The 16,129-nt window shown below is 35.3% G+C and overlaps 1 long non-coding RNA gene across 1 annotated transcript in view; it reads right to left on the bottom strand.

Annotated features, from left to right (window-relative positions):
* LOC142861017 (uncharacterized) overlaps nt 1-16,129 on the bottom strand; it is a 59,968-nt gene that overhangs the window by 22,689 nt on the left and 21,150 nt on the right. Inside the window, exons 2-3 of the long non-coding RNA XR_012918832.1 lie at nt 15,618-15,677; nt 14,985-15,083 (exon numbers count right to left, since the gene is read on the bottom strand). This is a non-coding gene — a long non-coding RNA (uncharacterized LOC142861017). The remainder of the gene's footprint in view (nt 1-14,984; nt 15,084-15,617; nt 15,678-16,129) is intronic.

Below are 16,129 nucleotides of genomic sequence, written 5' to 3'. Positions count from 1 at the left end.
TCAAAGCAGAACAGAATATGTAAAATTGGACAAAGAATATACAAAAGGAGGACCACTACTCCATTAATGCCAAACCCCAGTCCATTAGGCTGATCACTCTACAAAGCCAGCAATAATTATGGATCAGATCAGCCACAGACAGATACCAAGGAAAGAAGAAAAGAAAGGAGGGAGGGAGGAGAGAAGGAAGAATGAAGGAAGGAATGCTCAGCCCATAATATCAGGTGTGCAAACAATCTCTCATTAAAATTTATTTTCCATCAGCCTAATATTGAATCCAGTCCCCAGTTTACTGAGTTGAAGAATAATCTAACCTGTTATGACTGCAGAATTCCCCACCCTTCATTCCAGAGTTTTGCAAAACACCAGGATCAAAATAGCACTAAGAATGTGGGGAGGCCCATCTGGTGGTCATCCATCCATACTGGTGCCCACTCAGACACCCATAATTATCCCAGTCCACATGCTCACTTCAGGAGAAGTTTTTCTACTGTTTTTCTGTGAAGCTTGAAGCATGCAACTCTGAGGCAAGGCTTGAAGGCCTAGAAGATGGTAGCCATTTTCCCCTGAAGTCTCGCCATCACTGCAAAGACAACCTGAACCCTGAGCTTAGGTGCCCTCTCTTTTCAGGAAACATAAACTTTCTTGTCCTTCCAGTTTCTTAGAAGCTTTCCTCTCTTGTTAGCTCATTTCTGACTCATGCACCTGCTCTCAAATCTCCCTTTTTTGGGACACTAACATAATCTTTCATAGCTTTAAGATTCTGTAAAATTAAAGCTTAACAGAAGATAAACAGCACATCAAAACTTCTGCTTTCTATAGAATATATTACAAATATTCCAGAGCCAAAAAAATCACAAAGCATGGCTACCACTTTAAAGTGAGGGGGAAAGGAAAGATAAGAGAAAAAAGAAATCACAATTTAATATATACTGATAGATCATTAGCCCCATTTCACTGGAAAGGAGAGGAGAAGGAAAAACAGAAAAATGAAGATGACATTCAGAAAGTTTAATTATCAGAGCCCTCTACCAGGAAGTGGTAGAACCTGAGTATTTCCCAGTCAGTGCTCTTTGCAAACCTATCCTAACCCTCACCTTGTTCCACATTAAACATTCTAAAAGATTAGAGTTAAATTCCAAAGTTAAAAATCCTCTATTCATTTAATTATTCTTCTAGTTGCTTAACTTCATCAATTTAATTATTGCTTCAGAGATAGCCTTGGATTGCTCAGACATATGCTTGGTCTTAAGCCCTCAATCATCTGTTAGAAATGTCTTTTAGACTAAAAGTGTCCATAAGTTACCACGGTATAGCTTAGGATTCAAAATGGCAAAAATACCAGAATTGGACAAAAAATTGGAGAACTATTAAAAAACAAAATCCCTAAACTCCCATTTTTTTATAGCTCCTTAGTAACAAAGCGGGATTTGGTGGTCTTTTTTTCATTTGCAATTGTTGTTCCAAGCTGCCTTACTCATCCCTGAAACATCAGATACCTGAAATTAAGCCAGATGGCAGATTTCTTACTATTAAATTAGTAATAGCAAAGAATCAATATGTGAATCCTCTGCTTTTACTCTACATGTTCAAAGACCTGGGAACGTTCCCAGAAAATACATGGGTTAGCTGAAGTCCAAACACTATGGCAGAGAAAACTGGGCTGTGAAGAATTGTTTAGTAAAAAAGCTAACATAATGGTCATTTTTTTTAGCTCTTTATAATAATGGGCCTGTTTGATGACCACAAGCATTGAATCCCAGAACTCTTAGGACTTCTCAAAATTTGGAACAATGGAGGTACTACTTAGGTAGAGAATAATGATTCTAGAAAATAAATTCAGGGAGTTCATATATTATTAGATAATATTGTCTCTGTAAAATAAATAATGGCCTTGATTTTAAACATTGTTATTGAAATTCAGTAGAGTCTCATCATAGGTGCATTTAACTTTCTGGAATTAATTAAACAACTTTTTAGAAAAACTTAGTTGTTAACTTTTGAACTTCAAATAAGCCATATCCTTCTGGTGATTATAGAGAATTTTTCAAAGTAATTTTGGCTTTATGCAATTTTTGCCATAAGTACTAAAGTTTGAATCTAATCCCCACACTATACGATGTTGCTGCAGTGTTGTCAAACTGAAAATGATGATCAGTCATGTGGTGGGATGAAGTTAAAAGATCACATATATGGTCATTCTCTCAGATGGTTCTACAGAAGGCACTTACTCTCAAATGAGGCAAGTCTCACTTTCTGCAAAGTTGGAGTAACAATTATCACTTTCCTTCCATCCTAGTATGACTTTTGTAAAAATCAAATTGTATAACATATATGATAGTATGTTGTAAAATTTGCAAAAACCCATTTAAATCCAAGATATTAGTCATTGTTATCCATAGGGTGCTTATTCTTATTTTTATTCTTAACATTATAATCAGGTCCCTGATTTGAAGATTAATCTTGGAAGGGGTTGTGAAAACTAAATTTAATAAAATCCACACTAACCACAGTCAGTTCAAAAGGATCTTTGCAATCCCTTGGGCCAGCACCCTCAATCTAAGTCAAAGGATGTACTATTAGCATATATTATGAGGCTTTTTTGGTAATCATGACCTATGTTTCACTAGAGTTTCTCTAAGTGCTTTATGTCTTTCATTTTATTTTACTCCATGAAAAATATAAATAAAGTAAATTACTTCCTTTTTTTATATTAGTTTTTAATAGGATGATGAGTGGGACTTTGTTGCTCCTAAATGAATTACCAGAACATAAATTTCTGAAAATGGATTATAAGAGTCCATCTGAAAAAAAGAGAAATCAGGAGGGGTGCAAGATGGCTGATTAGAGGCATATCTCCAATAGAAGGAAGGCAATAGTAAAGATTAAGGGAGAAATAAATGAAATAATAATAGAAAAACAAAACTATAGAAGAAATCAAATAAACCGAAATTTGATTCTTTGAGAAGATTGAAAACTTGACAAATCTTTTACTAGAATGACCAATTCATGTATTACATGCTTTCCTTTATATAAAATTTCCAAATAAAAATATTTCACTATAGAATATTCAATCCATAGGGCAATATATAGATTAGTAGCTGACAGAGGCTGTGAAGAGGGAGGACTGGGAAGTGATTGCTAATGGGTACAGGGTTTCTTTCTGGAGTAATGACAATATTCTAAAATTAGATAGTGGCAATGATTGTTAAACCCTGACCACACTAAAATCCACTCAATAACATTTTTCAAAACACCACATTTATGGTATATGAATTATATCTTAATAAAGCTATTAGGATGAAAAATAAGACATAGCTAAAATAACACTATAAACCAATGACTGGGTAAAAATATTTGCATACCATATAGGAGATAAAAGACTTATATTCAGATTATCGAAAGGACTATTACAACTAAATAAGATAACAACACATGTTTTTAAATAGGTAAAAGACTTGAATAGATATATCATCAAAAAAGTTGTCTGGATGGCTAAAATAAACATATGAAAAAGGGCTTCACATTAGTAGTCATTAGAAAATACAAATTAAAACCACAATGACATACCAGTATCCACCCCCAGTGTTCTGTCTAGCTGAACCTACAGCTAGAGTCACCCCAAAAGCAATAACAAGAAATTCCCACAGAGGACTGCCCAAAACTGTCCTGAGATGGGGCCGGTCGGGATTTCTAAGAAAGAAGTACTAATCAATCCAAAGCATTTTTTTTTTTTTTTGAGACAGAGTCTCACTCTGTTGCCCAGGCTAGAGTGCTATGGCATCAGTTTAGCTCACAGCAACCACAAACTTCTGGGCTCAAGTGATCCTCCTGCCTCAGCCTCTCAAGTAGCTGGGACTATAGATATCCACCTAATTTTTTCTATTTTTAGTAGAGAGGGTCTTGCTCTTGCTCAGGCTGGTCTCGAACTCCTGAGCTCAAGCCTTGGCCTCCCAAACTGCTAGGATTACAGGTGTGAGCCACCATGCTTGGCCAATCTAAAGCATTTATTAGGGAAACTTACATATAGAGGTCTGCAGCAATCCTCATGATAGACAATAAGAAATGAAATATTCCACCTAGTTATGTCCACAATGAGGGGGTCAGTTTATACGGCTTAAGAATTTGTCTCAGGGTGTGGGTCACTTTCTACATGTTTAGCAACATGTTGGATCTTTCAGTGTTTTGGACAATGACCTAAAAAGACTTTATCAGCACCTGGGAATGTTCAAGGCCTCAGCTTAGGTTCAAACCTGTAGAAGAAAATTTGCATCTGGCTAGATCACAGAGCAGTCAAGGTACACTGTGTTTCTCAGTCAAGACATAGAAAAAAAGAAGGGAGTACCAGGACGCCCTAACCCTAGAATGGGTATCTTTCCAAAGATAGACAATACTGAATGTTGGTGACGATGGGGAGAACCTGGAACTCTCACCCATTTTTAGTGGGAATGAAATATGGTATAGACACTTAGAGAAATAGTTGACAGTTTCTTTAAAAATTAAGCGTACAATTACCAGACAGCCCAGCAATTCCACTCCCAGGAATCTACCCAAGAGAAATTAAAACTATCAATTTACTAAAAATCATTGAATAAGATACTTAGGATGTGTGGATTTTGGGGTATGTAAATTATACCTCAGTAAATGTAAGTATACCTTAATATGTAAAATTTGCAAAAGTTATATACACCATCTTATCATATAATGTATCTGATTTAAGATTATTCAATGGCTTTTCAGTGTTCTTAGACAAATTTCAAAATCCTGCATAACTCAACCACTCATTATGCTTCCAGGTTTACCTAATCTGTCTTTTTCTTGCCACTGTACACAGTCTTTTATTGGCTTCATCTTATTCTCTTAAAAGTTTCTCTAGGTTCTTTTCTTTCTCAAATCTTTTTTCTTCCTTATTTTAAAATTTTCAAGAATTTTAGGTTCAAACCTGTAGAATAAAATTTTCAAGAATTTTCAAGAATTAAAAAAAATTCTTGACATATTAATTAATATACAAAAAATTGCACATATTTATTAATAATATACACATCTTGATGCATTTGGACATATGCATATACTAGTGACATCCTCGCTATACCCAAGGTATGAAACATATCTATTACTTTCAATTTTTCTGTGTGTATTTCGATATGTTAGGGGTTTTTCTGTTTTGTTTTTTGAATTTTTTTTTCTTTTTGGTAAGAACACTTAGCATGAGATCTAACCTCTTAACATATTTTATAGTATATAATACTCTATTGTTAACTGTAGATACTATTTTTTCCTTGGATCTTACAAATAAGCTGTCCCTTCTGTCTACAAAATGCATCTCACCTTCCCTTTTCACCCTATTAAAGAAGCATCCCACCTAAACACTACCAGTTGTAACCACATTACTCTCTCTTATTAATGTATATATCAATTTCTTATCTCTTTCACTTGACATAAGGGTAGTGACTTTTTATCTTCCAATGCCTAGAATAGCATCTGGTAAATGGTATATGTTCAACCAGTATTTGTCTAAAATGAATATATAGAGACCTGTCCTGAGCTCCTATTCTATGCTGTCCCTACTATAAACTTTTGGTCTTCCAACTTTCTACTTGACAGTACTGGTTTAGCACTAGTTTACCTATTCATTCTTTACTTTAAAGATATAACTTCTCTTTAACATTTAGATTCTCAAATCATAACAGAAATTGATCTCTATAGGTTGTTGTTCTTATTATCTATCCTAATTCTTCTTCCAATTTTTTTTTTTTTTGGTTAAATTTGGTAGTTGTGGCTGGGTGCAGTGGCTCATGCCTGTAATCCCAGCACTTAGGGAGGACAACGTGGGAGGATCACTTGAGGCCAGGAGTTTGAGAACAGCATGGGCAAAATATCAATACCCCATCTCTAAAAACGTTTTTAAAAACTTAGCCAGGCATGGTGACATATGCCTAGTTCTAGCTACTTGGGAGGCTGAGGCAGGAGGATACCTTAAGGATAGCTTAAGACCAAGAGTTCAAGATTGCAGCGACCTATGATCACACTGTGGTAGCCTGGTAGCAACAGAGCAAGACCTTGTCCCTCTCCCCACCCAAAAAAATTGGTAGTTGGCCTCAGACACAGAGAAAATTTGAAAACTTGTTTTTATCAATTGGTCTGTATTGTAATGCATAAAACAAACAATTATTTGAGTCAATCAATCTTAAGATGCATTCCAACATTTGGTCTCACACACTATAACCTTACTTATCAGGGAAAACACAGCATGCCCAACGTCTGGGAATTGCATTGGTTTTATTTCAGTTGCTGCCTTGGCAGTTGGCCATGGGGGTAACAAGAAAAGAAAATATAAGCAAATAGCAAAAGAGCTCAATGCTTTAAAAACTCAGAAGCACCATCTTCTAAGTCATTATCAACTCCTATTCAACCACTGTTGTCTTTGCTGATTTTAAAATAAAGCCGTGCTGTTTGCCACAAATCTTAAACATGAAAAGTGCAATCAATCTATGGAACAGGTCTACAGTTGTGCTCAGGCCTTGCAAAACCTTAAGCAGGGCTTGCAAACCCCACCTGGTCCTAGTAAATGTTTTTTCAGCCTCTCTCAAAGTAAGGAGACATAATAGAAATGAAAGTGATAGGACTTTTGCCCTCGAGAATCTACAGTACATTAATTCCAAATTCCTTTCTCTGTACCTTTTGGTTCTCCCCACATTGAGGGAAGCACTCCTCTTTCTTTTCCCTTGTCCTCTGTAATAGAGCCTATTGCACCAAATTTGGATGTATAGATGTAATTTTATTTGCCTCTTGTGCTGAGGAGGCAAAAGTTTAACCTTACCTGTTGTAACTTAAACACTTCCAATGCAAACTAGTTTTCTTTTGGGTAGTCAAATTTAGGGTTTCTTCTCTTCCTCTTTCTCTTAGCAGATTATCTAAGTTCCTAGAAGAATAACTATCATCTTAATATGAGAAAAATCAATGATTTTCCTGGTGTTCGTTGGTGGTATGCATGTTGCTCATTTTAATGGACAGAGGCAGTAATTTAACTCAGGAACATACACAACCTTTTGTCCCCATCTTTGCTGACTTGGGTCATGGCTCTGCCTTCATTGACATGGCTGAGCTCTAAGATTCAGCTGTACCCTTCACTTAAGCTGTGCCTTGAACCTATCCCCGTAGTCCCTGCTATGGGATCTTTTTGAGCCATTAGAGACACACAGCAGGCACCATGGTTCTCAAAACTTCTAGATTTCACACTTCCTCTTGCATGTGGAGATTGTTCCTGTTTCACCTTAAGAATATTATAATTCTCCCCCAACTCCCTTCTCTGTTTTCACCCCCCAAAAATATATCCTAATACGTATATATTCCCTGTCCATTCTTTGGAGTTCACCTGAGTCTAGCATGGCCTCTCAGGAAGTCTTGTTAAATAAGGCTCACAGCCCAGTTGTATTCAACTAGTGAAAAACTAACCCTCCTTTTCTGTTTTATTTTAAACTTTAGATGTTGGGGGGTTTGCTTTTGGAAAAACTTTTTTGATGTTCACAGTGAGCCCATGACATTTTGGTCCTTTAATTAAATGTGAGTCTAGCTAATGACAGGATTCTATTAGTCATAATCTTTTACTAACATATTTATTTATTTTATAAACTCAAATTGATTTTTCCTTTGAGCCAGTCTCTGTAGTGTCATGAGGTAGGGGCTTTGGCAATAGGATGTTTCAGATGATGATAGAGGGAAAATTCTAATTTAAAACAAGCCTATAAGCTTTGTTGTTTCTTACAGAACTAAAAATGTACTTGGTGGGAAGCTGTCCTGGGATACCATTGAGTTTCATATAGAGCAGAAGACAGTTGTAGACAGACTGTGCAAAGAAAAATATAATACATGGTTTTATTTTTCTTAAGGGGAGAAGCAGTTTAAAATAGAATCTTTATGTACACTATGTAAAATATTACGTTTCCCATGAACAGATTTTTTTCTCCACATGAAAAACTGCTCAGTTACAAAAATTCTGATATGGGAAAACATTCCACTTCAGTCCAGAACTGAGCTTTCTACATTGTTTGAATCATCCAACAGTAGCTTATACCACCTCCGTGGGCGCTAAGGAAAAAGAAACAACTTTGTTGACTAATGCTCCTCATGAAAAAAAAAAAAAAAAAGACCACATAGTAATTATCTTTTCCCTTTTAAAAATGGAACAACAGTTACCCTTTGTAGATCCATAGCACCTACAGAGTTCAAAACATTCTCCAAGCAACTTTAAAATGTATTACAATCAATCCTAAGCAGAAATAATGGTGTTCTCGCTTTATGAGTATTAAAATGAGACAAGGAAAGAGAAAAGATTTCAAGTCATACAAATATAATAATAACTCATATTCACTGAATGTTTAGTATGTGCCAAGCACTCTCCTAAATATTTCAGGCACAAAGCTCACTTAGCCCACTTCACAATCCTACGAGGTTACCATTGTTATCGTCCCCCATTTTCCAGATACACCAACACATATAAAGCACTTAAACAACTTGTTTAAGGTCACATAAATTATATGTTTTAAATTAAAAAATTAAGATTAAAAAGTATTCTTTGTGATGGAAAATGCAGAAAATATTTAAGGAGGAAACCAAACCAATCCTCAAAGATTTTAACTGCCATCCAAAGGGGTCTGGATGTTTAGAAGACAAGTCAAGCACTTGGTGGTACCTAGTTAATAATATATATTAAGATTCAAATATAACAGACATGAGCAATGTGCTGCGGTCGTTATTTTCTGAAAATTTTTTTTATTAAAAACATCACAGGTTTTGTTTTGTTGAAATTCTATCTAGCCATTTTTAGGAGCCTTGTCAGTAGAATCAGATGAAATATCAATGTGTATAAGAAGAACCTATGTTAATTTAATGCTTAATACAGTTTACAAAGTGCCTTCCTATAGGCATCTCATTTAAAGAAAAGAAGAGATGTATGTTTTTCCTTTTGCACAGCTGAGGGAACAGAGAGGTCCAAAGAGGTTAAATGTCTTATTCAGCATCATATAGTTGGGAAGTTACATGACTGTGATAGAAATATATTCCATTTATCTTTCAACTATATATCTGGAATATTTTTGCACTTTGCTATTTAGGGAGTGTTTTCATATATGTGTATTTACTATAGCCCCAGGGGGCAATAGTGTATAGAGTTTAAGGATATGCACTTCAAAATCAGACTGCTTTGGTTCCAATTCTGACTCTGCCACTTAGCATGTGATCTTAGGCAAAGTACTTTAATCTCCCTCTTTGTGTTTCAGTTTCTGCATCTCTAAGGCAGGATTATAATACTGTCTGTCTCACAGGGGAGAGGGAGAACATGTAAGTATTAAGTGAGATACTATAAGAAAAACATCTGGAGCAGTGCTTGCCACAAGGTAGTATGTGTAGGTTTTTACACTCAGTGTATGTTAGTGCTTACACAGAGAAAGGCTTACTGTGTACATTTTTACGGAATATTTTATTTTTAAAAATAAATTCTATTATATATATTTGAGGTTTATAACATGATGTTATAGGATACATATAAATAGTAAAATGGTTATTATAGTGAAGCAGATTAACATATCTATCATCTCATTTAGTTATTTTTTGTGACACAAGCTGCTAAAATCTACTTATTTAACAAAGATCCCTAGTACAATTTTGTCAGCTTTAGTCCTCAGGTTGTACATTAAATCTCTAAAGTGTTCAACCTACATTTCTGACATTTTGTATTCTATGACCTACATCTCCCCCATTTCCTCTTCCCCACTGTCCCACCTGTGGTAGCTAATGTTTCATTTTCTATGTCTACATATATGAGCTCTTGTAAAAATATATTCCTCATATAAATTAGATCACACAATAATTTTCATTCTGCGTCTGGCTTATCTCACTTAGCATAATGTCTTCCAGGTGCATCCATGTTGTAGCAAATGTCAGAATCTCATTGTTCAAGGATGAATAATATTCCATTGTTTATATATAAGACACATTTTCTTTATTCATCTGTCAATGGACATGTAGTTGTTTCTATATGTGGCTGTTGTGAATAATGCTGTAATAAACATGGGAATACAAATATTTTTATGAGATGGTGACTTCATCTCCTTTGGGTATACACACAAAAGAGGGATTACCAGGTTGTATGGTGGTTCCATTTTTAATTTCTTAAGGAACCTTCACATTGTTTTCCACAATGGCTGTCCCAAGCTATAGTCCCACCAACAGTGTGCTTATTTGTGTCCATTTTATGGATTAAAAAAAAAAAAACCCTGTGGTTTCATGTTAAATGACTTGCCTGCCTCTTGAGCTTGAATCCAAACCCAATTCTACTGATTCACAATCTATTTCTTCTGCACAGCACCAGTTTGTATAATGTACAAATCTAGCCTTCACTGAATTTTACTCAAGTTGTAGATGTATAGACAAGAGTTCTAAATCAGGTGTCCATCTGTAGACTTCAGGGTTTTGGAAAACCCTCTAAAATGATATGGAAAATATGCCTTTGTATATTTTTCTAGAAAAGGGTTCTTAGCTGTCATCAGATTTATGAAAGAGACCCAACACCCACGAAGGTTAAGGGCTACTGATTCTGAGGTAGCACAGCATAAAATTTAGGGTCCTAGGCTTTGGAACTGCCTAGGTTCAAATCACAGGTACAACATAATAGCTCTGTGACTATGGGCAAGTGACTTAATTTCTCCAGAACTTTATTTTCTCATCTATAAAAGGAGCAGGATAATTTGTAAGAATTACATGAGTTAAAACATATCAAAACAGTTGGAACACTCCTTGGCACATAACAAGTTCCATATAAAGGTTGCTATTATTTTACTCGTCATGACCAATGGATGTCAAAAACCCAAAAGGAGTCTGTCTACTTAGAAAATGAGTTATCAGGTTAGGTAATACCCATGAGAACTCAGCACTGTGCCTGGCCCACTGCTAGGTATGGAACACGACTCCCACCTCCTGGTTTTCACACCCTTGTCTAATCCCCTTCTCTAGGGTAGATTTATTTGGCACAAGTGATGAGATGTCACTTCTGAGATTAGATTGAATGTTTTCTCTCTTTCTTGCAGGAGGTCACCTGCCATGTCATGAGGTAACTCTGTGGAAAGGTGCATGTGAAGAGAAACTGGAGGAGGCCTCCAGCCAACAGTGAGCAAGAAAATGAGGTCCTCAGTCCTACCTACAGCTCTGAGAATGGGGGCTATGTGAATATGCTTGAAAGAATATCTTTTTCAAGTCAAGTTTTCAGATGAGACTTCACATCCAGCCAACAGCTTGGCTGCAACCTTCTGAGAGAATTTAAAGCAGAGGCACTCAGCTAAGCCAGGCCCAGATTTCTGACCCAGAAACAGCAAGGTAATAAGTATTCCTTATTTTAATCCACTAAATTTTGCAGTCATTTGTTACACAGCAATAGAAAATTAATATAGGTTCCAAGTACTTTATAGACATTATCTCATTTAGAACTTACAACAACCCTATGATGTAGGCATTGTTGTCCTGATTTACCGAGGAAGCCTGGAGAAATCATAAGACCAAACCAGCCTGGAAGTGAATTTTGCCTGACTTCAAAGCCCATGCTCTCTCTTAGCCAGAATATTAATTTCTTTTGTTGACTCATCTTTGAGATTACTTTTGATTTGTGTAAGTTTTGTTCTTAGTAATTAAAGTAAGAATTACTGAAGTTTTTCAGGAATGACTTCAATCTGCTTTTGAAACATATTGTTGGTCTTTATTTTAACCAGAACTTGGAAGGCGGAGTAACTCACTCAGCAGGACACTAGATTTTGCTAACATTTATGCTGCAGGGAATAGAATCTAAGAGTTTTTTAAATATCAAATTGTAGATCCTAGCTCTTCACTCTAACCTCTACATTATTATTGTCATTTATTTTTGGAATACAGCCCTTTAAAAATCACTCATTGTGCTTAAACCAACTCATGAGTTTAAGTAAGATGGATAATTAGATAATTATCCATTGCTTGCTCACTCCCATCCTCAAATAGAATTTTCCTCAATAAGTTAGTGGTCCCTTGACTTTTTTATTTTTGGGCCAGCAGTCTGTCAGTTACATCCTTGGTTTCCTAGTACAAGAAATGAAATCCTTAGACAGTTAATGATCCATGTCCAACCATTAGAGAAAGCAATAGAATCCATTTAAACTTGCAGTGAAATTTGAAAATAGATACTAAAGGAGAGATATTTATGATTCCTCCAGAATATAGCTCAGGTCTCACATACCAATTCCTTGACAGAATCCTTCCCTCTGCACTTTTGAAATAATTAGTGGCTTTAACTCAGTGGAATATTAAAATTTGATCTCTGGTTACTGTAGCAAATTGAGAACAAAATGAAAATCATTAATCCCACAGACAAAGATGTCAGTTGTCTTGGGTATAAAGACATTCTAGCGGAATATGTTATTAAAATGATTAAATATGTTTTAATGTTTCAGATACCTATATTTCTTTCTATCTATCTATCTACCTGTCATCTATGTTAGAATCAGCCTGCCAATATTGAAACTATCAGTAATTTTAAAGTAGACATATTTTGTGCTCTTTATCATTATGCTTTATCAAATGCTACTCGGGTCACTAGTGACCTAAAGGAGTAATACATTATAGATTGTTTTTTAGAGGTTGAGTTATGTGAGTGTTTAAAGGCACCTTCAATTGGATCATGATGAATATATAGGACAAAAAATAAGTTAGAAAATAATAATCTGGTTTTTGATATTGCTTATGCTACCTAAGATTTTAGATTTAATTTTATCATTTTAACAATCCATTTAAAAATCATCCTTTTTGACTTTACTCATAATATGTGCAGAAGACTAAAATTGGTTTATATGTGTGTAGGGAGCATGCATCTCTGTGGGTATGGTGAATCAATGATATGGTTAAGTCATAAAAATTTGGCTCAGAAATCCACCACTGAAAATAATGAAAACATCAAACTTGACTATCAATGTTCATTGCATTTGCTATGCTGAACTCTCCACTTTTTTGGGGAAGGAATTCAAACCAGGAATTGACATAATCATTGATATAATCTCAATCACAACATTAATTGTCTTTAAGATATATGTCTTTAAGATATATTATATGGGGTAATATAGTAGAAAGAGAAACAGGTTTAGGATTGAGGGATTTTAGTCCTGTTTTGCCACTGTGTGACTTACAATGCAATTTTGGAAAAGTTGCCTTATCTCTCTAGTGTTACTATTTCTTATAAAAGAAAGGTATAAAGGTATAAAGTGATAGGATTGATCTTTAAGATCCCTTCCAATAGTAAAGTTCTAAACTAAATAATTATGAGCCACTATAAAATACCTTAGAAGATTCAAATAACTTTAATCTCTAAGAAACTATGGTTATGTTACTCCTTGAGGCCAATAGTGACCAAGTACAGTGGATCTTCATTGTTCATGGATTCCCTATTTTTGAGTTATCTACTCACTAAAATTTACTTGTAACCCCAATATTAAGACTTGCATTGTTTTTATGGTGATTCATGGACATGAACTGTATGGTGAAAAAAAATTTAAGTCATCCAATGTGCATGTTCCCAGCTGAGATCAAATAAGGCAATGTTCTACCTTCTTGTTTCAGCTCTCATTCTGTAAACAGGTACCCTTTGCAGCAGCCTCTTTAGTGCCATGTTTTTTACATTTATTACTTTTTGCTGATGATTTTACTGTTTAAAATGGCCCCAAAGAATAGTGCTGAAGTTCTACCTAATGTTTCTAAGCCCATGAAGGCTGTGATGTGCCATATGAAGAAAACAAATGTCAGATTAGCTTTGTTCAGGCATGAGTTATAGTGCTGTTGCTTTGAGTTCAATGTAAATAAATGAATAATACATATTAAATAAGGTGTCTTTCAATAGAAACACACAAAACCCAAGGTTATTCATTGATAGGTTAATGAGAATATTGTTTGTAAGAATGTAACACTGTATTTTCCCTAGGAGCATGCAAAACGTTATTTCTTCTAAAATTCGTCCCCCTAAAGAAATTCTTTAGTTTACTTACAATAGAAATTTATTTTCATGCAGTGTTTGATGTACTCACCAAAGTATTTGGTGTGATACTCATAATGTAAGGTATGGCTAAATATTTAGGATTCTGTCATATCTTTTCTACTAGTAATACCCCTCTCTGCTATTTCTAAACTTGGTCTTCATTTTTCAGCTTATTTCTACTTGAGTTGTGTCTTGGCAGTTCAAGATTTCATTTGATGTTATAACTGTCTTCAATAACATTATTTTACAGGGTCTCTTGCTTCCTATTGCCCAATAAAACACTTACCTCCTTTGAGTGCACATCCTGCTCAATATTCTATCTCTGGGAATGTAGCAGCATCATTTTGACAGAAGCATATCTGAACATCTTAATAGACTATACAGAACATAACTAGGAAATGGGATACAGGTATAGGAGCAATGCAATTTCAAAGAATGTACTTGCCTTTTCCAATAAAAAACTGAAACCCTGTGATGTGAACTATTTGTGGTCAATTTGATAAACAGATATAAGAGGAAGGTTGGAAAAAAGGTTGCTCTTGATATTTCAGTCCTTGTGTTAACAACGGATTGCTAGAGTTACTGCTCTCACATTCTGCAAACATTGAAACTCTATTTCAAACCCATACAAGCAATGGGTTTTATATTAGCTTGCAACTAGAAGTTAAATAGGAAGAAATACACTCTATTTCATGTAGAGCAATCTATATGTGGTGGAATAATACATTGGAATATTAATTTGCATTTTATTCTCACTGCTGTAAACAATTTATACCTCTTTTTTTATTTCAGCATATTATGGGGGTACAAATGTTAATGTTACATATATTGCCCTTGGCCCCTTTCCCTCTTGAGTCAGAGCTTTAAGCGTGTCCATCCCCCAGATGGTGCGCATCACACTCATTATGTATGTATATACCCATCCCCTCCTCCCCCCTCTCACCTCTAAAGAAGGAAGCAGTCTTCCCTTTTCCCAGAAATGGTAAAAAATTCAAGTACACCCAAAAGATCATTTCCAACGGGGACATTTGTTTTCAAAATTCTAGGTTCATAAGAGAATATGGAATTAGATTATCTGAGAAGAGAGACTTCAAAATTGGGAAAGGTAGCGAATTAGTCCTTAGAGGAGAAGTGTTTTGAAAGAGTTTTTCTAGAGAAGTGAAGAGTAGGAGTCTGGGGAGTTCACAGCAATGGGGAATGATGTGCTGCTCCATCTTCTACAGCCAGGGAGATGGCAGGGCTCAGATGAAAATGACAGCAAGATAGACCTGAGAAAGGGAGTGACTAGAGACTGAAGCCCTCGACCTTAGGACCTCAGTAAAGATCTCAGTGCCCCACTGATGGAGGCAGACAAAGCATAGTGATGACCAGATGCACTGCAGACCAGCAGGCTACTCTTCAAATATTCTCTACATGTCGTGACTCTTTCATGACCATAGGTTCTCCACAAAAACATGAATTTCAATTTGTATGAGGTAGTGGAGGGGTTCTAAGTCACTTATTTAATTTTTTAAAAAATAAAGTCATATTTCTTCCACTGGATTATAGACATAGATCATGTTTTATCTCCCCTTACCTTCTTGAAGGCTTGCATGCTTCTTGTTCTTTATATTTCCCACAGTGAGCCATGCTGACCCTGGAAAAACATGTGTCTCACATGAATATGTAAAAATCAAACTTGCTCACAAGACAGATCTGAATACATGTGTGCAGATAAAAACACACACGTGTGTGCATGCATATGTATATATATTCTTTAAAACATGGATAGATGGTCAGGATTGATCAGATTAAATGCAGTACATATCTACATTAAATGCTTCAAACTATGTTAATCACATATTAAAATACATTCCTAAATGCATTGATTTTTTATTATCTATTATATTTTCTTCATGACATCACAATATATAACAAAAATGGTAATTAAATGGATTTTTCTAAATACAACTAGTAAACTGGCACTGGAATTTATTTTGAATGGTATTTCATAATTATTTTAAGCAAGGAATATATGACTTTTAAAGAGCATGCCATAGCCAATGTGATCGATTCTGTTGTGCACATCCACCGAGATCCCCCTTTGGA

The sequence above is a fragment of the Microcebus murinus genome, chromosome 4, assembly GCF_040939455.1.
Source record: "Microcebus murinus isolate Inina chromosome 4, M.murinus_Inina_mat1.0, whole genome shotgun sequence".
Taxonomy (NCBI): Eukaryota; Metazoa; Chordata; class Mammalia; order Primates; family Cheirogaleidae; genus Microcebus; species Microcebus murinus.
The sequence above is the reverse complement of the archived record's forward strand: the minus strand, read 5'-3'. Positions and strand labels throughout refer to the sequence as shown.